We start from the raw sequence: 23,573 nt of genomic DNA, 5'->3' as shown, positions 1-23,573 counted from the left end.
CACAAATCAAAATATATCAGCTAAAAAATTATGCAGGAAGTATGACATAGCCCAAGATAAACAGGTCCAGACTCCAGACACATAAGAAACCATCTAAAACAGAATAACATCTGAGAGTCTGAGAGAGAATGGCTCAGCTTGTAACTGAGATCTAAAACAGAACTTTGAACAGCCAGCTTTACAAGAACAGGAAAAAAGACCGATTTAGGGAGACAATAATCTCATTCTGGACATTTTGATACTGACAACCCTCTCAATAACTGTAAACAGACTAACGAAATGAAAAAGCCCAAAGTCAGGGAATGGTCAAGAGTTTGTTAATTAGCAAACTTCAAAGCATGTTAGTTAGCAAACGTATTAAGCTTATGAAAGGCAAATAAACAGTTTGTAAATCTTAAACAAGAAATTCAAGTCCATTAATGAAGAATTGAGGAATATAATTGTCAAATGTTAGATGTAAAGATTACACAAATGTACAGTTTCAGAAATATATAGATTCTAAGCTTATGTACAGAATTCACAATAGATGAATAGATGCGTTAACAAACTAAGTCAGCAGTTTATTTACATGTAGTGCCACTGCCAAAATACCTTCTGCACTATCCCTCCACCACTTCTGACAGCAAGATGAAGTGTGTCGGAAGCAGGAGGAACACCCCAAAGTAGTGGCACTGCAACAGTCATACTCAGCTTCTCCTGTAATCCACCCTTCGTTCCTTTCTCAGCGACAACAACCTGCACCATCCAGTTCTTCAGCATACATATGAATTTTTAAAAAGCACAGGATGCATTTACATGGAAGTAATTTGCTATATTCCATTTCCTATTAAGGAAAATATATACTTCCTCCATTTCTTATTTATTTGCAACAATTCTATACTAACATTCTCAATGCATGAATTCAATTGTTATAATTTTAATCATCAATGAACAAAAATTATACTTTATTCATCACGTATTAATTAATTAAAACACCTTTTTTTTCATCCGTTTCTAATTAATTGCAACATATCCTTACCTGGTAAGGACCCAATATTATTTACAGAGTATTATATCCCTTACTAACCCTAGCTGCACTATAATTTTATTATTTTTCACCCAACCCCACTTTTTTTTTTTTTTTTTTTTAATTCTCTTACCCACTAACAATTAAAACTAATTCCCAGTAACTATGCTATATATTATTAATATTATATTCACGCTTTGGTCTCCGCCCTTTAATTTTCCAAAAACTTTTTGTAATGCCTACAATTGCAATTAATCCTTAATGGAGGGAGTACTAACCTACTAAGTTGCAATTTTGAAAATGCACTTTCACGAATATAACAAGATCCCGCAAGGCAATTTTTTTTTCTTAAATACGTAGTATAAATTACCTAGAATTGTCAAAGTAAAATATAAAAAATAGTGCAAAAGGCTAAGTGTTGCATCTAAATTAAATCAAAGGAAAATTGGAGGAAGTAGTTTGTAGCTCAAAAGATCTACATCCAAAGAGACCTATTTTTCACGTTAGATTTTATGCTTGTTTCTATCTGGAAAATGAGCTTTTCAATAAGAAAATAACAAGTTCAAAGTGACGGAGTAATTTCAAATAAGATATAATTTAGCTTAAAGGTTAGTACAGGAAATTTGTTATGCCTAAAATCTTACTTGGGAACATTACCCCTTTTATTTTGGATCTTCTGATGAGGAAGTCTTTGTAAACATATTAAACAGTCACGAATTCACACCATAAAAAGATGTTCATAGATTAAACATGTGCATCAAAATGTTACAACATGAAACTTTCTTTGAATTCACGCAGCTAAATTAAAAATTAATAGAACAGGTTCACTGGTACAAACCTCTCCACCTTGCTCCAGGACACTGTCCTCAACAACATCACTAAGCATCTCAATTGAACGACAAAAGCTGACGATGCAAAGCCTTCTACCCGTATCAAGCCCCTGACAAATTTAATTACAAAAGCATCGTTGAAGTACAACAAAATCGCATTAAAACATAAACAATAGGTCTGGTTCAACAACTAATTGTAGCTATCTACATTCCTTACATTTGTTGCTGCAATATCAAAAAGTGCACCCAGACAAAGGCTTTGGTTTGGATCCATATAATCGCTCTCCTGAAACCGCTGATACCTCGGAGGAACTCTCACCTTACCCTGCCTCTTCTGCATTATGAAACCCCAATTTTGGCAACTTAACAAGTAATAACTAAAAATAAAACATTGAACTGAAAGAAGACATCAATAAATGGTAATCAGCACATCGTGAATGCAGCAAATAGCAAATTTCAATAGCAATAGCCAGAGGTAAATGCCACGACGAGTCCAAATTTGTATTGATTTAGAACACTGACTTAAGTTTGGTTAGTAAGGCATAGATTTTAGTATGTCTGAAAAAGAGGCTCTCTCACAAGTCTGGCTAGCACAGGGCTATTATGGATGACAAGCAGGTCAAGCCCTAAGAGTGGGCAACCGGCAACCCTTACAATGAAAGCAGCAAATTGAGCCATCATACATGCATGCCACCAAATGCCACATTTGCTAGTACTCCCTCTGTTGCTTGACTTTTTGCAATATTCACACACTCCACTTTGACCAATTTTGGTGACTTGTACATTTCAATGTGTAGTTTTTGAATATCAACTTTTTATGATTTATACGTGTTGATGATACTAAATAAAAATATAGGGCAAACTTTTGAATTGGCATACGCACCAAGTCAAATTTGAGGGCACTTGAACAAAACTGATCAACAAGAGCAAATCATATTGAAACATCCCAGGAAGGATTAAATGACAATCATAGTGAAACAAAGAAAGTATATTTGGATACTTCAGTTGAATATTTTAATTCTGCATCCTCACATCTTTGGTCTTTTGTGACAAAAGCAACCTTTACATTTCTTTTTTTATTTAGTAATGAGTATATAATGAATAAAAACCATAAGAATTATAAAAGATAAATATATAATCATCTATTAAAATTTTCAAGTCACATTTCATGCCAAAAGTAAAATAAATTTTATCAAATCAGATTATGTTATACAAGGATATACTTCGTAATATATAGAGTATAGACAACTCTGACTAATTAATGGTAAGTTTCAAAAATCGTCGTAATTAATTAAGACCCAAAGGGAAAACAATAGAGTGAGAGAAGTGGAAGTATTACATGCATATCTCATAAAACATATAGTTCGCACCAAACTTGTATTTAAGAAAGTTTCAAGCATAAAAAAACCATCAAACATTATGATAAAAAATCATTAAATAAGGTTTGTAATTATAAGCATAAAGCCCAACATATTCCAACCAAACCACAAGTCAATTTCTTACTCTGTATTAAGCTCATAATAAAATGATCCTCTTGCTACCTAAGTCAATGACTAAATGCATCTTTTAAACCAAAATTAGGAAATAGAGTAAGTCTTTTCCAAATCAAGGCATACCTCTAATGGAGAAATACGCCGAGGAACCAAAGAACCCCAAGTTGTATGAGCCCATCTGCAGTGAACATTGTGATTGTGTCCTCACGAACCCACTGAATACCTACAGCAACTCAAATTTCAACAAAAGTTTGGAAAGTTTCAGAAGTGCTTATATCTGACCTATTTCTGGCAATAAAGCATTAGACTAAAATACAATAGTACTTATAATGCAAGATTGAACCGAAAGTGCAATATTCCAACTTGGGAACATGGTTAAAACTTAAAAGGATCCATCAGACTGCTCAGGGCAAGTAACATGACTAACATCACACTTAAAAGCAAGTATGCAAAGCTGAAGGAAACTACTTTGTATCAGAAGAAAAAAAGGATAATCATCCAATTTGCAAATGATTATGAGACATATCCTTCTACATAAAAGACAATCAAAGAATTATTCCCAGTCTATAAAATCACCACCCCCCCCCCCCCAAAGTAAAAGGGTAATTGTTCTGAACTATAAATCAGTTCATCTGTAGTATGAAAGATGATACACCATCATTTCCCCATCAACAGGCTACAGCATAAACCTCAAAAATTCATCTTATATAACAGCTCTGTTTGAAGGGCTCCTATTCTGAGATTTTAATTAAAAAAAAGCTATAGAACACCATTTCTCCTGCTTGACTAGTATGAAAAAAACAAAAAATTGTTTACATCTGTCACAACATTCTGATTTTGATATCTGAGACCACAATTTACTTGATAAAGAAGATGAAATGAAGAATAAACATTTTCACGTTCAATAAACAAAATTATAATAAACATTTTCACATTCAATAAACACAATTATATTAACATAGTTGTCGTCTCTGACATGTAGCTAAAAAAGAACGATCCCAACTATAAGCGGTATTTTCAAACTAATTACAATATTGAGTAACTTTATATTTCAAACTATTTGGTCTACCTTCTTAAATTAAGCCTTTTTTTAAATAACCACCAGTTAAATCACCTCTCCCCTTCCCATCCCCTCCCCACCCCACCCCACCCCAATCCCTTCCCAGTTCCCACTACCAAGCCACAAACCCAGCCAAACCCTCTCCATCCTCTCCATTTCTAGTAAAACATGCCAACATCTACTTAGATAATGTTCATTTATTATAATTTTTTTTAATGTAATCTTGAAGGTATTCTTGGCCTCTCCCTCTTTTTTCTTCTTTGATTTTTTTATTTTTAATTTAGCTTCCTCACCACTTACATTAATGCTGTCACCATTCCTGCCAACCTCGACTGGTTTATCATCCCAGAATCATATAAACAAACCATCATCACCTGATCCATAATCATGTAAAACCACTGCAAACTGTTGACAAAAAGCTAATATCAATATTCATAATTCTCCAAAACCATCCACCATAATTTAAGAAATAGACACAAAAAATAATGAGTATTTCTGACTAAGACCAAAAGTCCAAAACTTGGGGATTTTGAACATTTGGTGTCAAATTCAACACTGATGTCCTCAAAGCCAAAGCCTTGGAGCCCTTGGTGGTAGCTGCATTCATCTTCTTCTACTTTTTTTTTTTTTTTTTTTTTTTTGGAGCAATTGAAGAAGTGGTAACGATGGCCATGAGACTGATGACAGTAATACGTCAGAGGAGAGAGGTGGTGGTTGAGGTTCTGACTTAAATGCTGACAAATATATATGTGTATATATATAAAAGGCCTTTACATCCAGTTTCGTAGAGAGTAAAAATCAAGGTAATGTTTATGGATTTATAGTGCAATTTTGTGAGGGAAGTCTCATGTCAATGTCCATGTAAATGCTTGTCCACCAGCAAAATTTCACTAGGGCACTTACACAAAGAAAGAAAAAAGTAAGAAAAAATTAGAGATATTAGTATTTTTATAGATGATGCACTCTTCAACTTTGTTTTGCGCCAGCACACTCTAGATATCACCATGGTAGGCTGGTAGCTAATTGATAATCCAAACTTCTAACAATGAAGGAAGCTCATCTAATTTCCTATCAAGAGGAAAACTTTAACAATGTAAGTAGATTGACATCTAACTTAGCCTAAAGTCCCTACCAAATTATTATCTAACTTTACCTAAATCATTACAAATTTATTACAACATTATTACAACATAATACATCCTCTGTTTCTTAATACATTCACCAGGTTGAATTTATTACAAACTCAATTAGATGTCAACTTGTTGCATGTATTGAGACACAGAGGAAGTATAAGTTGGGAAACATAAACATACATCTATAATCCAAAGTGGAAAAAGCCATCCAGTGTCATGGCTTATGAACATTACAATCATTGTAACATTCAGTCACTCCACAAGATAACTACGTATTTCATATTTTTATGAAAAGTAAGGCAAGTACAAAAGAGGTGAGGACACAATGTCTATGAGAAGCCTCTCATAATCGGACTTTGAGACTTGATATGTAATGATCAATTGTACTTTAGTCCAGTTTGCTATGAAAGTGCAACGCAAGAGAACTTCAATTTATATTGCTAGGCACTATATAGAGGATTTATAAATGAAAAAGAATGAAAAGGACTTACATGGGTTTCTAATGTTTGGTAGTAATAATCATAAAGGAATTTTAGTAGGGAAAAGAAATAAATAGAGTAGAATTTAAAAGGTTGCCAATTTTTTCGCTGTCTTTTCTATCATTGACTAACTAACAACACATTGGATTCTTTTCAATGGCTCCATAACACCAAACACTAGACGATATAATTACTCTACGTCTCGTATTCATCTTTTCCCTTCCCTTCTATTCCTTTCAATTCCATTACCGAAATTACCAAAAAAGTTGTAAGACGACTAACTGTATATTTATGCCTTTGCACCAAAAAACAAACAAAAATATTTTCCTTACCAATGTACTAGACCTCATCCAACGATCATTGATGTTCAACTTTCCAACAAATGACCCAACTTGTACCGCTTTTATAGATTGTTTATCCAATGATCTACTCCTTCCGTCCCCGATTGATAGTCACTTATGCCATTTTTGGGCAACCCAAAATGTTAGTCACATTTGCGTTTTTCAAGTACCATTAATATTATTATTTTTACCAAAATTCTCTAACAATTGCAAAAAATATTTGTGCAAATTTAACTTTCCAATGTAAATTTTACTTTCCCATTTACTTTAATTACTTTCTCCCTCTACTTTTTTGCATACCCAATGTAAATTTACTTTTTCAATGTACTTTCTTTAATTCTCTTAATTCCCGTGATTTTTCTTCAAAAGTGACTATCAACCGGGGACGGAGGGAGTATATCTTAACCAGCCCACTGATCATTCATTTGACTTCACAAACTCATACACATTTGACTAAGTTCGTCTAAAAAACCATTCAAACATGCCACAACTTTTAAAATTGTCCAAGTTAATTCCTCTAATATATTTTATAGCAAAGCCTAAACCCATCACAACTTTAAGAAGAGCATCTCTTATGGCAAGCTAATTGTCCAATTAGCTTGCCTTGCCACATAACATTTATAGCTAATTAACTCTTTATTTGATTTGTACCCCAAGCTACTAGCTTGCTATTGAATTATTTTCCATGTGTCAATAAATAGTTGGCTAGCATTCTCCATCCTTTTGTCAAGCAAATTAGCTTGCCCAAGCTAATTTTCGTTTTTAACTCCAATGGTTAAGCTAGTAGCTAACTTGTAATAATTGCAAGCAAAATTCCAACTATAACCGTTGGAGTGCTGTTTAATCTAATTCATGTCCATTGTACCCTTGGACATATCTGACGCATAGTTTGGAATGCTAGGAAGCACAAAAACATCGAGAACTTTAGGTTATTCTTTTTGAAATCCCATTGTTTGTGAATTTACATGCTAACACATCAAATAAAGCAAGTTTTTTAAGTTTGCAAGGTAACCTCATATGAGTTCAAGTAGTTAATGCATAGACAAGCGAGCTTCAAGCTCCACCTTTAAACTTAAATTTCCAAACTTGCCAACTTAAACAAATTCTAAAACTCAATAGAAAGATCAAGCTTTTGCTAAAGCCAGATAAAGATAACCAAGCCTAGAAAGCCGAAAATTACATCCTTACATTGAACCTACCCTTTGCAGTATACACTCAAAAATTTTAAGTACATAACATCTGCCAACTAGCTTAAACACTAAAGTAACTCGAAACTCTAGCAAAATCATAGCAATAAAACTTAGAACCCTGATATTGCAGACACCCAAATATCATTAATCCACATTCAAACAAATGTCTAACTTATGTTTAAAAATCAAATACCATCAAAGTTGTAGAATCAAAGGAATGCCATTTAATTCCCTGAATTCGGATAATCAAAAGCAGAAATAAATTGAATCATATGATTATTAATAAACTTCAAAAAAATTGAGGCAAATGAACAGTAAATAACCGATTTACCAGAATTAGAATCAATGGATTGAGGGTCCCACGGATACGATCCATAATCAAAGTCGAAAGGATCATCAGAAGAAGCTTTAGCTGTCAATCGGAAAAATCGAGAGGAAATAAGAGGTGGAATAAAGAAGGAGAAAGGTTGATGATGAATGTTAGAAGAGAGGGAAGGAGAGAATTGACGGAAGCTTCGAGAAATGGTTAGTAATGAAGAACCAAGTGCAGAAGTTTCCGCCATTGGAGAATGGAGAGAGAAAATTGAGAAGAAGAAAGAATTTAGAGATGAAGTTTAAGAAAGAAAATATTAAAATAAAATTAAAAAAAATGGAGAATGTGGTATCTAATTTGGCTGGATATATGGAGGACGATGGACGCCACACAAGCAGGAGGGAGGAGGGAAAGGGCACACGCGGACCAGATGGAGAGTAATTATATGGTCAAAGATAAGATTCACATTAGACTTGACTTATTAAGAGCAACTTTAATTTAATTGATTTGTAGCTAGGGACTTAGGCCACGTTCTTTAGAGCATTCACATCAATGAGCATTTTTTTTTGCTCATGAGCAAAAATGGTGAGTATATTTGGTAGAAATGGTACTACATCAATTAGGAAAATGAAAAATGCTCATGAGCAATTTAATTATTTTTTGATCACTAGTGGGATAAAATTTCCTCACCAAAAAATGCTCATGAGCAAATTGGTTGGGAAGAGAGAGAAAGTAGCTAGAGAGAGAATGAGCAAAAAAAAATTTGCTCACTAATGTGAGTGCTCTTAGAGCTGCTTTATTCTGCTCAAATTAAATCTGCTCTGCTCAAAAAAATATGTTTTTCTCTATTTTCAAATAATAATTAATAATAATAGTTAATATTCAATAATAATAATTAATATTGTATTGATGATAATAATTTATTATTTTGAATAATTATAATAATTATTAATACTAAAAATAATTTTAATAATTATTTATACTAAAAATAATTTTAATAATTATTTATACTAAAAATAATTTTAATAATTTTAATATTAATAATAATTAGGAAAATTTCACAAGAATAATCCAACCTTTCACCCATTCACCCAAAATAATCCAACCTTTCGATTAACCTTGAATAATCCTAAGTTTACTATATATTTTCTCCTAGCAACCCCAACAGGTCACCTTACCCTTTACAACCGGTTACCATCCACGTGGCAATTTCCGATTAGTCAAAGTTTTATTTTTTAATTTTTTTAAAGAAAAATCTAAAAATTAAAAAAAAAAAAAATTCTATCTCCTTCCCCTTCTTGTTTGTATCTCTCTCCTCCTTCTTCCTCCATTATCACCCACGCACCAACACCACTCAACACACCCATGGGGCACTGCAAACACCACCGCCTATAACCACCACAAACACCACCGACATCACCACTCATCACAAACATTCATGACCAACCCACAATATCAACAACCACTCATAACACAACCGAAAACAACAACCACAACAACCGCAACACCAACGACGTACGACCACCCCAATTCAGCCCAAAATTCAATTGAGAGGGAGAAAAGAGAAGGAAATTGGTGGGAGTTAGGGTTTTGTGTTCTAGGTTGGTAGAATTGGGATTTTGGGTGTATGGGTTAGGGTGGGTTGGTGAATTCGGGTATGGGTTGTTTTCAGCGAGGTGGGATTGGTGGTTGTGAGTCTTGGTCGGAGTGGGTTTGGGTTTGGGTGGGGTAAATGGTGGCGGCTAAATTGCAGGCTAATTGCGAGGTGGTGGCAAGTGGAGGGTTGGTTGACAGGGAAAGGAGGGGCTAGTGGGGCAGATGGGAAAATGGGTGAGGTGGTTCACAGTGGCGGCAAGGTTGAGAGAGGTGAAGGAGCCATTGTTCATGGCAAGAAGCTTGAAACGGTGTTGAATAGCACTACAAGAAAAAGGGGTATTAGCGACCGCCAAAATAGTCGCAAATTCGTCGCAAAAATGGATTTGCGACGGATTAGCAACTACTTTGGTTAGTTGGCAAAGACCTCGTCGCAAATCCATTTTTGCGACTAATTTTTGAACAGTAGAAAATTTGCAACGGATTTGCAACGACTTTGCAACTATCATTTAGCGACTAACTTTCAAATTTTAGCAACTAAATCATTGACCGTCGTAAAATATTAGCGACGGATTAGCGACTACGGAAACTAATGTTTTAAAACTCTTTTTGCGACGGACTAGCAATTACAAGACCAAATTTTGCGACTACGAGACAAAACTTTTGCGACTACAGAGACTAATTTCTTTGCGATGGATTTGCAACTAGAGGCCAAAATATTGCGACGATTGAGACTAATTTGTTTCGCGACGGATTAGCTGCCACGAGACCAAAATTTTGCGACTATAAAAACTAGTTTTTTGCAACAAACTAGCGACTACCGAGTCCAATTATTGCAACATACCAATTAATCTCCATAAGAAATCTACCGTCGCAATATTTTTGCGACGGGCTATTAATATTTGGAGACCTTAATTTAGTGACGACCAAATATCAATAAAAAAAAAAGTACCTACACATATATTCAAATAACCAAAATGTTAATTTTATTCAAATATCCAAAATATCATCATCAATTTTGTATCAATGTATTAAAAAACAATATTAGTAACCATAAGACTAATTGTTTCAAAAATCACCTCTAACATGACAAATAAGAACTAATGATGATATACATTATGAAGTAAGGTGAGAAGTAGGATCGTTCTTGTAGTAAATTTGTGAAGCACTCCCTAAACCATAAACTTTTCTATTCTTTTTTCCCACCTACAACCTCCAATTAGACTTTGTCGGGGTTTATCTCAACTCCTTTTTATATTCCTCAAGTTTATCCATATATTGTCCCTGCATTAAGATATGTATTTGTAACTATGGTCTCAATTGTTAAAACTTAAAAGACTAAAAAAAATAACAACACTTATAATAAAATAATTATTGTAAACAATTATTAGAAAATTTTTTGGCAGATTCTCCTTTGTAAATCAAACAAATCCCTTCAATAGGGTATGGCTTCAAAACCTGTTTCAATTCACATTATGCCATACCACGTTAATCATTTGATTAATGCCCTCATCCTCCAACTCAATCACACAAAAAAATAAATAATCTATAAAATCTAAAAACATTAACTACCATATACTACCTCCGTTACATATTATTTGCAACGATTTGACATAAAGTAGAGAGGAAAAATGTCTAATCGTTGCAAATAATATGTAACGGAGGTAGTATTTTTTTTGTAATCTTAGAAAAATATATAAGTATACTCATACCATGACTTGATGAGTCTTGTCACCCACAATTCAATTTCATTATTGCCCACATCAACAGAATGAGCGCTCTCATATCAGAAGAAGTTGTTAGCACTACAAAAAAAAACAAACATAAAAAGGGGACATATAAAAAGGAATGGGGATTGGCTTTGTTAGGTATTATGTGGTAATTGACTAATTGTATTCTATAATGTTCTTTCTAATTTAATTTACAAAAAGCAGCACAACATCCCCTATTTTCTTTACTGTTCTTTCTGATTTACTTTTCTCTTGCTTTAGTTGTGAGAAATAGAGTGAAAGTAGTAGCAATTAATTACAAAATAAAGGATAATTCATAGACCCTATAACTAATGTCTAATAATAGAGCATAATGCCAAACACCTGATTTATTCCAAAATTTTAAACCAAAAATCTGCTGAACTGCAAAGAACCAAGGAGCTGGCATGCCACGTAGACTGATCACATATACAAGGAGGGGAAGAATGAACAAAGCAGCAGTAGCACATCACATCACACCATGACAACAACCCACCAAGTAAGTGACAGCAGCCCACCAAATTATCACACATAGGACAGGGGTGTAGTTGGGATCATTTGTCAGCATTGTACATATAAAAAGGGGAGAAGGAGCAATGGGATTGGTAGTGAATTTCTTGTGTAATTCAGTAACCCTAAGATTTGTGACTTAAAAGTCACCCTTGTAGTAGTCGTTTTTGCTAAAATGAAACCCATCCCTTTTCCTCAATTTCTTATTTCTTTAAAATTTGCATCTTTATTGTGTGTTGTCTAATTTTCTGGTGAGTAATAGTCTAGTTCATTACATGAACACATAAATAATGTCTAATACCAGCAGATACAATCAGATTGCACAAATAAAGTCAGAGCAAAACAAGAATTCAAAGCAAAACAAGAATTAAGTGCAAAACAAGAATTCAATGGAGTTCGGACGAACCTCAATACACTCCATCCATTAATTACCCAATTAGAATTACACTCTAAGCAACGAAACCCCCTTCTTCAGAAAATATAGGGTTCGAAATAACTAGAATTGGGATTTTTACATTGAAAATAATTAAGGATTTTAGCAAACTTAATCAATTTCGAATGATTTTTCACTAATTTACTTAAATTACACCATGGAAACCAAATTAAAATCAATAATTGGACAAAAATTTCAATGATAACCCTAAAAAATCGTAGTTGGTGAATTACAATAAACGAAAGATAGAAGGGACGTCAAGCGTTTGAACTTACCTTGGAGGAGACATGGTGGCGCAGCGAAGGCAGATGAAGAGCGACGGTGAGGGTTGAATTCTTTAATCTCTGAAAATTTCCTTCTGCATGCTTTTTTTAGAAGGAAGAGTTTTTGTACTTTATAGAACCATTGATGAAAAAATTACTTAAGGCTTTTAAGTGATTGAGTTTTTTTTTTTTTTTTTTTTTTTTTGGACGAGTAAGATAGTAAGTGATTAAGTTAGTTCTTTTTTTGTTTTGTTGGCAACTCCTCATCATATTAAGGGTTTTGTTTTTATTTCTTTTTTATTAAATTTATAAAATAATGGTAATGACTAAGGATTTAGTTGCAACATTAGTCGCAAATTTTAAATTAAAAAGTTAGAAAATCATTATCCCCAACGACTATAATTTATAGTCGCAAATATTATTAGAATGTTGCAATTTAGCGACAACATTGCAACTACTGCAAAATGAGTCGCAAAATTTGTGACTACTCGTCTCTAACAGTCGCAAATATATTTTTTGCGACTGATTACTATAGTAGTCGCAAAATTCAGTCGCAAATTAGCGACTGCGTAGCAACTGGTGCAAAATTAGTTGCAAAATTTGTGACTGACCGTCTTTTTCAGTAGCAAAAATATTTTTTGCGACCGAATAATAGGGTAGTCGTAAATTTCTGTTGCTAATTTATCTTTTTCTTGTAGTGTAGGAGAGAAGGAAGAAGGTGGGGAAAATTAAGGAAAATAAAAAATAAAATAAAAATTAAAAAAAGTTACCTGAAGTTCAGGTAGCCGGTCAAAAAAGCTCGGTGTAAGAAAATAAGTAGTAAACTTAGGATTATTGAGGGTTAATCGAAAGGTTGGATTATTTTAGGAGAAAGAGGTAAAGGTTGGATTATTCCTGTTAAATTTTCCTAATAATTAATATTTATTAATCATAATAATAATTATCAATAATAATATTTAATAATTCAAACTATTAAGAATAAATATTTAATAATATTATTAATTAATAATTTCTAATAATTAATTCTTTTTTAAAAAAGTGAATAATAATAATACCATTTTTTTATTTATAAACATTTGATATTAGATTCACAATGCGTAGATTCCGTCAAAATAAAAAGAATCACAATGTGTAGAAACATTTTATGTGGGTATTGATTGTTAGTTCATTGAGTTGAATTATTTTTCAAATCATTCCACACAATTTAAGAATTAAAAAAAAAGGTTGTTTCAAGTAGTAATTTGTATATCATTATAATTTTGAGGGATAAAAATATATGATTAAGATATATTTATAAGTAAAATTATCATTACTCATTAAATCATTTTATTGGAGAAATTTTTGTGAAATAAATATAAGTAAATCGTTGACTTTTATCTTTCGACTATTAACATATGTTAAATATGGTACATATTTATTTATGTTTTCACTCCCCGAAATCAATCGTATATGCACTTAATAATAATAATAATAATAATAACAACAATAATAATAATAAAAATAATTATAATAATAATAATATAATAATAATAATAATAATAATAATAATAATAATAATAATATAATAATATAATAAAAAAAAAAAAAAAAAAAAAAAAAAATAATAATAATAATAATAATAATAATAATAATAATAATATTCTCTCTAGGTTAGGGCCGATTAGGGCGGTTCAGCTTCTAGCGGTGGTTTCATCGTCCTTAAAGGTCCCGCGAAGGTCTCTCGGCGGTGGTTCTGTTTTCTGGCGGTTTCAGGCAGTAATTCAGCGTTTTCGGGGCGAATTTCCAGGCTATTTCTGGCGTTTTTCAAGCCGATTTTTAACGTCTATTCAAGGGGTTTTCTCAAGCTGCGGCAGTGTTCAGTTTTCTGGTGTTATTGGCGGTATTTTGTGGTAGTTTCTGGAGTTTTAAGGGCGCGTTTTGGTGCAGTTTCGGGGTGCATTTCAGTAGCAGTTTTGAGGTGCAATTTAGTAGCAATTTCGGTGCAATTCAGTAGCATTTTTGGTGCAATTCTATAGCAGCTTCGGGTGCTTCTCGCGGGTGTTTTGTTCTGGGCTGTTGTGGTCTATTTTTGTTCTAGCATGGGTGCTTTTTTTGCAATCAGTTGGTTCGAACTGCTTGTGCTTGGTGCTTCAAGTTGTAGTGTTCGGTCTTTTTATGTGATCAAGTATTACTTTATCGCATTGCTTTGTTATTCCCTTGCGCTGATCAGTTTGTGTTTGGTGTTGCTATATATTGTTGTGCTTCTCTTTGTGGCTGCATACGGGGTTTTTGCATAGTTTTGGTGCTCTTTGTTTTGGTGTGGCTTGTTCTTGGCTAGTGGTGGGTGTTGGTGCTCTTTGTTTGTGGCGGGTTTGTGCCATCAGATTGTGGGTTTTTGTTAGGGTTCTTGCTTTCAACTTTGTGGCTGGTTGTGTGTAGCTTTGACAACTGCTATGGTGGAGTTTCATTGTCCTTTTGTGGGTCTTAGTGGTTGTCAAGATGGAAACGGAAATGGCCTTACTAAAAGTTCTTAAATCAAGCATCTTCATGATCGCCATTGTTGTATTGGTGTGCGGGATATCACACGACATTCTCTTACTTCTAATTTGGTCGTTATACTGAGGCCGAAGTTACTTTTTCCCATATGGGGATTTGGTTATGTGGGTTTTGTTACAAACCTCATACGGTTCGTGCTAAGTGTCGTCATAAGGTGGGTGAGGATGTGTATCGCCCCCTGATGAAGGAGATGGTATTGTTCGTTTTGTCCTTTATAATTTCTCCAATCCACAAGCTCCCTCTTCTCCGGCTTATATTGGACATGTGGATAGTTTAGTGCGAGATCGGTTCGGTGGTTTTGATGTGGCTCTCCTTAATTGTTTGTTCTCAAAGGGGTTTCGTATTGTGAAGTCTATCCCTCCCAAATGTCGTTTGGGGTTTTCTCGGGTTCTTAAAGGTGCTCTTGATAGGTGATCTCTAAGCCTGATGACATTTCTAGTTGGGTCTTGTTATTGGTGTTACCTCTTTGCACCCTTAAAACCTTTCGCCCTCGGAGTAGTCGTGAGTCTAGGTCTTCCGTAAAGCGTCGGCATCAAGAGGAGTGTATTTCTCGTGCTATATGCTCTTGGAGTTCACCAGGTGGTTGTGAGCAGCTTGTAAGGGAAACTTTGGCAGAGGATTCTCCTACTTTGTCGGTGCTTGATGATGAGGACCTTGATTTGGATGAGCGTAATATCAAGCAATGTCGTAGGAAGATTTGTGATGGCCATTACACAGCTGCAGTCCGGGTTCTTTCTTCTTCGGGGGTTGCCCCGTATAATGAGGCCACTCTTACAGATTTACAATCAAAACACCCTTCTTTTCCAGCTCCATCCTTGCCTAATGATATACCTCTTGATCAAATTTATCTCGTTGCTACTTCTGCTGTTGTTTTGGATCGGATTAAGAGTTTTCCGCATGGTAATTCATATGGTAGGGACGGTTTACGTGCTCAACACCTTATGGATTTCTTGAGTGGTGCTGATGTGGCTATCTCAGATGAGTTGGTTGCCTCTATTTTCCGGGGTGGTTAATCTCTTTCTTGCTGACAGATGTCCTATGGAACTAGGAGAGTATATTGCTAGTGCTCCTCTCACACCACTTATCAAGCTCGGTGGTGATATACGTCCTATAGCTGTGGATACTATTTGGCGACGTTTGGTTTCGAAGGTCGGTGCTGTTATGGTTGACCAGTCTTTGAGCAGTTACTTTGATGGTCTTCAATTTGGCGTTGGAGTTTCTTCAGGGGGTGAGGCTATTCTTCATGTTGTGAATCGGTTTATTGAGGATCGTGGTGAAGGAGTTATGTCTTCGATAAGTGCAATTACTAGATATATGAAGGATCACTATTATGGAGATAATAAGTTCATTCTCTTGGGGCGTCATCATCTGTTGCTGGACTATGAGAGATGATCTTTGGGCTAGTAAAATAGTCTAAAGCCCGCTAGAATGGATCCTATGAGGTCACACACAAAGGTATTGGGTTAAGCAAGTAAGAGGCCCATTAATGGGCCTTATGAGCATTGAACTAATCACGAATAGGATTGGGCTAGTGTAGTTTAATTGGGATTAGGAAGTGGGCTTTGTCATGGACTCTTATTTAGAGATGTGATCTATAAATAAGATCCATGCCTAGGGTTGAAAATATAGAAGTTACAATTAACTTAGAGTGAATTGTGAATCAAGGCAACCAAATCCCAAATACCCTAACCTCCCTCTCTCTCTCACGACACCCCTCTCCTTTTCCCTTGGACTTGCGGACGACAATCCCTGGTGGTGCTCGCGGTGGTACGTGACTAGTTCGTTGTTCATACTTCTCCGTAGAAAGTCGATTGAAGAGTTCGATCCCGACTAACTAGCATTAGTGGAGGTCTTAATCCGTGCCTGTGGACCAAGTGGAGGAATCACGTTTGAGGTTCTTTGTCTCCCTTGTTCTTGCTCGATTACTAGTGGAATCACGCTTCAAAGGTATAATTCTTAATCTTTATGTGTTATGCATGAGATCCTTGTGACGAGGGTTAAATCGGTCGCTACAATCTAACTCTCAATCAAACAATACTTATACGAACACCCTATAACCAAGTACAATGGCAAATAAAGGTTCGGTCCACGAGGAACGAGAGTAATTGGAAATCAATCTTAAACCTAAGCTAGTTCGAAATCAATGGAAAATGGTGTTCTAAAATACTACTAATAAGATGGGATAAACCAGATAAACTAAGACACTAGGGAAGACGGGAATTCACCAAACCATCGGTAACTACGCAACAAGGAATCACAGAGACAAACGGGATATGCAAAGACTATATGTCTGATCAATATCATGAGGTAGGAAGACAACGGGCAATATTAAGCTTGGATTTCTCATGCACTTAACATTACTCGATACATAATCAAACCACATTCAACAATGAAATACTCAATTCACAATCTCTTGTTCAAATCAAGGATATCATGCAATCAAATTCAAGATTCTAGGTTAGCTACTCCTATTATAATGAATTAACATGCAATCGCATATAATCAATTTAATCACAATCCGTTTATCAAAATCAATCCTCAATTACATAGGTTACCTAGGCCGGGTTTCATCCCGAAACCCTAGCTAGGAGACTACTCACACATATTCATAATCAAAGCAATAATGAATTCCAAAAGCATAATAGATATAAACATGAATTCTGATTAAGGAATAATAAAGCTTGATTAATAAACAAGAATGAATAATACCAATTGTATTGATGCGAATCAATGGAAAAGTTCAGAACTTTGATATCCCTCGTCAATGAATAAAACAAAGAATCTTCACAAATCTTGCTTCAAATCAATCCAAGAAAACTAAAAAACGCTAGAATAATCTCTAAGAAAACTAATGAATCTCTAATACTAAGAACGTTCTCCAATAACTCTCTACAAAAGCTCTCAAAAACTATCTCTAAAACTGTCTCTCTAAATCTCCCCTCTTATCCCTCACCATAGGGTTATATATATATATATATATATATATATATATATATATATATATAATATATATATATATAATATATATATATATATATATGTTTTAATTTAGAAAGCAATTGCGCAGGCTGCCCTTCGTAAATCAGCACGGCCGTGCTAGAAGTGGCACGGCCGTGCAAGCATGGCAGTAGCTGATCCGCAATATATTCAATTTTGGCACGACCGTGCTGAATTTGGCACGGCCGTGCTAATGCCTGACACGACGTGCTAATGCCTGCACGGCCGTGCTAATGCCTGGCACGGCCGTGCTGAATCTGGAAAATGGCACGGCCTTGCTGAATTTGGCACGGCCGTGCTAATTCCTGGCACGGCCGTGCTAATGCCTGGCACGGCCGTGCAAGCATAGGCAGGAAGGTTGCAGGCACTTTGGTCTTCTTAAAATAGTCACAACTTCTTATCTAGAGCTTTGTTTGAGGCGTGCAATATATCGTTGGAAAGCTCTTCAAGTCTACTTTCCAATGCAATTAGAATCACTCCAATATCATTTGTATACTGAAGTTATGAGCAAAATAGTGAACAGGTGTCATATTTGTGAACTGTTCTGCCTTGCCTGCTACTTAACTTGCCTTTCAAGGCCTTGAGAACCGCAGCAAAGTCTTAGCTTGGTGGACTAGGATCGATAATAGCCTGATTACGCACCAATGGTTCGGGACTCGACATAACTTGGTCAACTATACCTGTTAACACACCAAAAACAGACCGAAACCCGTGAAGCACGTAATATGAAGGAAACGAGTGTAACAAGGCAATAAACGACCAAAACGGGCCTAAATACATCCAAAATCACCCATTTATATGCCTTAAAGCGCGCCCTAATGTGCGCTTTTCAAAATCCCCCAAGCTACACTTTTGCTAGTCCTCGAGCAAAACTAAGGGATACACACACACACAGGATCAAATAAACTATTGCCATTACATATAAATCCAATTTAGCATGGAATGAAGTCAATGGATCCTACTTAGAACAACCAAGCACGGAATGAAAACTCACTTAAACAAGCAACGAGACACACATTCCAAGGTATCGTTGATCAAAATGCAAACAAAACCTAAACCAAGCATAGAGAACAAATAAGTCATGCTTCCCTCTAAACCCAACCAAAACGGCCACGTCCTCCCCTTTTGCTTCAAATCACCACCCTAATTGGCCCCTCGTGATCCCTCGAAGGAACCAGAAAAAGTGATATTTTGAGGAAATAACAAAGGTATCCCGACATCTCGATTACGCATAATCTTTCCATAGGGTTGAAAGGTATCTCCCTCCACCGTTTGAAAACCGAACACCTCTAAAGTCTAAGGGTCTTACAAGGTTGTAATGTATTGGCAATGGGTAAGGTGGTGAAAACAATTCAAAAAGTGGAGTTAAATCCTAAATGAAGCGCAAGAATCACGATTCTCAAAAACAAAGCTCAAGAGATGCAATTCACATTCCACAATAAACATTGATCACACTTTTACACATCCCAAACTCTCTATGTTATACACACTCAAATCACCTTTTTCAAACTTCAAAGCTTTTATTCATATGTCCTCGCCTTTTTCACAATTCGGATGGCTTTTCTCCTTTTTTTTTTATTTTGATTTTCTTTTCTTTTTTTTTCTTCTTTTTTTTTCAAAAACAAATTTTCATATTACATCTTTACAATTAAGCTCACTTTCAAACTTGCTCAAACCAACTATCGATCATTATTCTTGATTTATACACAATAAGCTCAAACAAACCTTGCGAGGTAAACGCTTTACAACTAAGGGTTGGTAAAACATCGGCCATCGGGTTTGTAACATGGGTAACCAAGAATGGAATTAAAGGCTCAACATGGTTAGCAAGTAAGATGATGTAAAAAGAAAATTAATTTGTAACAAAACAAAAGGAACAAGAATAAGAAAAATGAAAAAGGTGCCCTCTTCCTCCCTTAAAAGTGTCAAGTCGGTCTTGGGAGCTACAAGTCAACACAAAGATCGAAACATGCGTAATCAAGGATCCAAATATGCCACTCAAGAAGAATGATTAAGGCTAGAACAATAAAACCTCACGGGATTCAAAAACAAAGCAACTACCAATTAAGGGATCAAATCCACAAATGGGAAGCGACTCCATCTTACCACAGCCCAAAGGCATAGAGTTTCACATAACAAAAGTGTTCTAACCAACTACCTTCGCCTATGCTCGTCTACATTGATCAATAATAGACTCAAACTGTGTATTCATCACTGGCTTAAGTAGAAATAGATATTCCACACACATTCATTCACGTTTCGAATCCAAATATGAGCATTATTCCAAAAGTTTATGCAATTAGACAAGTTTATCACGATCCAAAAATATAGGAAAAGACTATAAGGAAAAACATATAAACTAGACTACACATTCTCATAACAGAAGCTTTTCCTATATTGCACACATATATAAACAACTAAGTAATCTAAACAAGCTAAATGGCTCATAAAGAGGCATGAAAATCACATAATAATCCCAATCGACAAACAAGTGATCAATTGATATCAACATCAATGATCCCAAGTTCTTTAGAACCGATCAAACATCCTCGAACCATTCAACTTCTTCCTAAACTAAACTATCCTAAGCACACAAAAACAAAAAACTAAAGGAGGAAAAAGGGAAAGATTTCACCAGATGCTTCTTGAAAACACACTAAGACAGCATGAGATGCGGCGAAGCTCCTAATGCTACCTCCATGAGTCTTCATATCTGCACAGGTTAGATAGAAACAAACCAAAACGAAACCAAAAGAAACTCGTTTTTTTTATTTTTTATAGGAATATGAAGAAAAACAAGGGAAAATCAACAAGGAAACCATTCACCCCCCCAAGCTAGTATAGACATTGTCCTCAATGTCAGGCATCGAGAGACTACCTAGAAGGCAAAAAGGGAAAGAGAAAAGTACCTCATTGACTGGGTCTCGGGTTGCCTCCCGGAAGCTCTTCTTTAACGTCATTAGCTTGACGCAACACATGGATTACAGGTTACCCATAATCAATACTTGCCATTGCAGTGGAGATAAACTCACCATTCTTATTCTTGACAATAGTCACCGCCCCTTTCTTAGGTACTACAAGCACAGGGGAAACCCTTCCTTGATGTGTTGGAAGGGGTTTAAGCTTTACCTTTGGTGCTTCATTAGCCTCCTTTGCAGTGGCCACATCTAATGCATCTAGAAATTGCTCCTCCATGTCCCTGTTTTCCTTGTTCTCATTCAACTCAAAATCATGATTAGTATAGAATAATTCGTTACGCATATCACAGACAATGGAATCAACAGTGTCAACCATCATGCAGTTATCAGAATTAGAATAAGGATATTTCATAGTTTTATTTAAATCAAAATCTAAAACCTCCTTTCCTACTTTCAATGAAATCTTGGCACCCTTTACATCAATAAGGGCCCCCGAAGTAGCTAGGAAAGGACGTCCTAGAATTATAGGTATATGAATATCCTCATCCATATCTAGGACCACAAAGTCAACAGGTATGACAAACTTCCCCACCCTTAGGGGAACATCTTCCACTTTACCCTTTGGAAATTTGATCGATCGATCGGCTAATTGAAGGGATATGTTAGTGGGAAGAAGTTCTCCTATATTTAATCGTTGATAAATAGAATATGGCATGAGACTAACACTAGCTCCAAGATCACACAAAGCATTATCAATATTCATTTTGTTTATAGCACAAGGGATTGAAAAGCTACCCGGATCTCCTAACTTAGGAGGCATTTTGTTCATTATTATAGCACTACAGTGTTCAGTGAGGTTAACAGCTTCTACCCCTTCACAGTTTCTTCTACCACTCAATATATCTTTTAAAAACCTAGCATAGTTAGGCATTTGCTTGATAGCATCAGTGAATGGTATAGAAAGGTGGACTTCTCTCAAGGTCTCTAAAAACTTCCCGAATTGGGCATCTAGCTTATGTCTCACATATTTTTGGGGGTAGGGGAGTCTATGTAATAGGTCGGGTTCATTGGTTTGTGCTCCCACCTGTTCCTTTGGGACCTCATTAATTTTATCTTTTTCTCTGGTCCTCTCATCCGCACTTCCTACAACATTATCAGTGATAGGTGGAGTCACAGGTTGACTCCTAGGGGGTACTACTTCATCGCTCCCCCTCAATGTCTTTCCACTCCTAGTGGTGATAGCATTTACAGAGTTTTTAGGGTCAATACCTTGAGGCGGTAGTTTTAAAACTCCAACCCCATCTTTTATAGCACTAGCCAACTGAGAAATCTGGGTTTCAAGCATCTTATTATGTGTCATCACTTCACTAAACTTTTTATCAGTGGTGGACATAAAAGTGTTGAACATTTTGGCCTGGGACTCCATCATTTCCTCCAAGCTAGATCTCTGTGGTGGTCCTTGAGCATAATAATTATCATTTGTAGCTCGGGAACCACGCACGTTAGATTGTTGGGGATTTTGATTAGAGTACCCCTTATTATTATTCCAGTTTCCCCTGTTATTAATGCCGTTTCCCCCTTGATTGAATTGCCCTTGGGAATTATGATTCATCTGATTACCCTGTTGGTATTGGTTTTGATTTCCAAAACCACCATGTTGATTATAGGGTCCTTGGGAATTTTGGTCCCTTTGGCCCCTATTTCCCCACTGGTTTTGATAATCAAAATCATTACCTCCCTGATTATAATTGTTCCCTCTTTGATTAGGTGGCAGATATCTATTATTGTCATTCCTAGGCCCGTTATCATAAGACATAGCATTGACCTGTTCATTATTATATCTATTACCATCATTATTATTAGAATCATATGAGGGATCAAAATTACAAGCATTAGTATAATGATCATAAGACCCACAGTTTTCACAGAAAATACATCCTACAGGCATATTAGAAACGAAAGGATTAGGATTCATACCTCTCCCCTTAGATTGGGAGGGAAGATCTTGCAATGGCACGGAATCGAGCTTGGATTTAATCACTGACATCTCCTTCCCGAGGTTCGTAATTTGTGATGTCAGGTTGCTAATGGCATTGAGGTGGTCCACTGAATAGACCGCTCCTCCACTCTTGTTCACAGAATCTCGCTCGCCGTCTTGCCAATCCATGTGGTGTCGTACCACATCTTTGATAATATCTATGACTTGCTCTTCAGTTTTGTTCATTATTGGGCCACCTGCTCCCGCATCCAAACTGGTTTTCCCTTGAGGACTTAATCCTCCATAGAATATCTGTAGCACCTGGTATGTTGGAATTCCGTGATGCGGACACTTTCTCTGGTACTCCTTGTACCTTTCCCATGCTTCATAGATCGACTCCCCACTCCTTTGCCGAAACCCTTAAATCAAGGCTCTAGCATCGACCGTCTTCTTTGGAGAATAGAATCTTCCCAAAAATGCTGTCGTGACATCATCCCAAGTGTGTAGAGTATTTGGTTTTACCTCCTTCTCTAACCATTCGAGGGCTCTCCGATGAGTGAAAATGGGAAAAGCTTTAATCTCACGAACTCCTGAGTCACCCCATTGACTTTAATAGTGTTGCAGTACTTCTCAAACTCGTTCAGATGAGCCAAAGGGCTCTCATTCTTGGCACCGCTAAACTGTCTTCGTTCGATAAGGGTGATCATGGCCGGCCGGATCTCAAAGTCATTGGCTTGAGTGGTGGGTGGAGCA

General features: G+C 35.8%; 1 long non-coding RNA gene and 1 pseudogene across 1 annotated transcript; both read right to left on the bottom strand.

Annotated features, from left to right (window-relative positions):
- Nucleotides 1-548: 548 nt before the first annotated feature.
- LOC110713515 lies at nt 549-8,238 on the bottom strand (annotated as a pseudogene).
- Nucleotides 8,239-10,643: 2,405 nt separating this feature from the next.
- Nucleotides 10,644-12,513, bottom strand: LOC110713517. Its single transcript, XR_002509966.1, has 3 exons — nt 12,405-12,513; nt 11,151-11,243; nt 10,644-10,722 (listed from the first exon to the last, which is right to left on the bottom strand). It is a non-coding gene; the product is annotated as an uncharacterized LOC110713517 (long non-coding RNA).
- Between the last annotated feature and the right edge of the window lie 11,060 nt (nt 12,514-23,573).

The sequence above is a fragment of the Chenopodium quinoa genome, unplaced genomic scaffold, assembly GCF_001683475.1.
Source record: "Chenopodium quinoa cultivar QQ74 unplaced genomic scaffold, ASM168347v1, whole genome shotgun sequence".
In the NCBI taxonomy this organism is placed as follows: domain Eukaryota; kingdom Viridiplantae; phylum Streptophyta; class Magnoliopsida; order Caryophyllales; family Amaranthaceae; genus Chenopodium; species Chenopodium quinoa.
Note: the sequence above shows the minus strand (reverse complement) of the source record. Positions and strands in the feature narration are given on the sequence as shown.